A 2159-nucleotide genomic window follows, 5' to 3' on the forward strand; every position below is an offset into this window, starting at 1 on the left:
ATCTCAGACCGATTGGTCTAAAAATTTCATTTTCCACAATAGCCACGTTATCTTATATATTTTTTTTTATGTAATAGATCATTGTTTCTCTTTTCATGTTTATGATTATCTTTTGCTTTTTATTTTTGTTCATACATTATTCTTCCTTTTGTCGTATGTAATTATTAATATCCTTCAAGATTTGTTGATAAATTGACAATTATAATACGGTTGAAATTATCCGATTACAGGATATAATCAAAATCGCACAGATGAGAGATGATCTGAAAAAATAAAAATTAATTTTTATGTATAAATGTTTAGTAAAATAAATATGAAAAGTGGAAAAGTTATCAACAAATTGACAAATATTTATTTCAGGATTTAAAAACTGTTTTAAAAAATATTTTTTATGTAATTACAAGTACGCTCTATTATCTTTTGATAGATATACTTATACAGACCCCAAATGTCATTTTAACAATAACAAAGTTATAACTGATATGTAAAATACTGATATATTTTTTGCCCAATTCTTTTTTTCCTAAGTATTGAAATAGTTTTTAAGTTATTAAGTTTTATAATTAGATCGAAAGTATACAAACTATCTCGAATTTTTTAACACACTGCTTATGGTAGAGCGGACTAAACGGAAAAATTCTCCACCATTTTGTAATTTTTTTTAGTTATCTAACGAATAGAATGTCTAAAACGACGTATAAGAATTTTTAAGAGTTGTTTAAGAAACATTTTTAAGATGTTTCATAGAAAACTCTGAAAGAAATCTTAAAATTATCTTATGCGTCAATTTTATCCGCTTTTTCAGTAATTTTTAGAAATTAATATCTTATTGCATAACTACTATAAAAATTGGAAAATAATAGACTTTTCGATTTAATTTAGTTATACCTATTCACAAACAATATGTCAAAATGTTTGAGATATTCCGTATAATGGAAAAGTTGAGCTTTAAAAAAGTAACTGCAAGGTTAGTCAGAAAAAATTTATTTGTTTACAACAAATAAAATTAAAATTAAAAAGTACTCTTTGGATATATATATTTGATTCATTCTAAATAACAGATTTGATCCACAGGATCTCTCATATGCAGGATAATGACCGCATAATCTCTCATGGAAGAGTAAATGAAACTGAGATGAAAATTGAAGAATGACAATGTCGAAAAATCCTCTATCATTTTGTAATTTAATAAAGAATTCTAAAAAATATCTTAAAATTTTGTTATACGTCAATTTTATCTGCTTATTTAGCAATCCTTAAAAATTAATATCTTGTTAACAATTACGAAAATTGCAAAATGATAGAGGATTTTTCGACATTGTCAGTTTAGGCCGCTCTATCTATTCACGAGAGATATATTAATCGTTACTGGACACCCTATATAACATATCATCATTTAGTTACATATCTTTAACAAAAACACGCAAATATTTTTTTAGACAATGTTTAGAAAATATAAAGTCAAAGAAGATGCTAAAAAGTGTAGGTACTCCAATAAACCCGAAAAACAGGTTATAAAGTATATATTACAATTAGAAAGAAATAAGCAATTTCTATAAAAAATTTAAGATTTCCGTAATAAATATGAAAAGACATGCTCGTTTAATATACCAAGATTTAATTTCATTGTAACGTCATTTAGATATATTGGCTACCGTGCTCGTTCGCGACGAATCCGACCGCGCCGTTCCATGACTCGGAATATGAAATTAACAAATCCAATGCCGCGACACTCGATATTATACATATTTCTGTTATATTCGTCTTTGCGTTGTATCTTTGTAATTATAGTAGTTATTATTTTGCGTATCATTAATAAAGTTTTTTATTATTTGATTATTTTGAGTATTCTCTTTCACCGTCCTCGAATTTCTTTTGTTTCCGATTTGTGTTTCCGGCGAGCTAATCCGTGCGGAAAGTTAGGTTGTTACATGCTCTTCATATGTTCAATATTTAAATGTAATCTGTAACACTATTTTGCTTGCACACACACACACACACACACACACACACACACACACACACACACACACACACACACACACACACACACACACACTACTATTATTTACTTTACCGTTCCGTTCGTTTACGTTTACTTTACTTTTACTTACTTTTACTTTAACTTTAATTTTAAATTTTTTAGTTTTTTACTTTTT

This window comes from Atta cephalotes (genome assembly GCF_000143395.1).
Source record: "Atta cephalotes unplaced genomic scaffold scaffold00034, whole genome shotgun sequence".
NCBI classification, from domain to species: domain Eukaryota; kingdom Metazoa; phylum Arthropoda; class Insecta; order Hymenoptera; family Formicidae; genus Atta; species Atta cephalotes.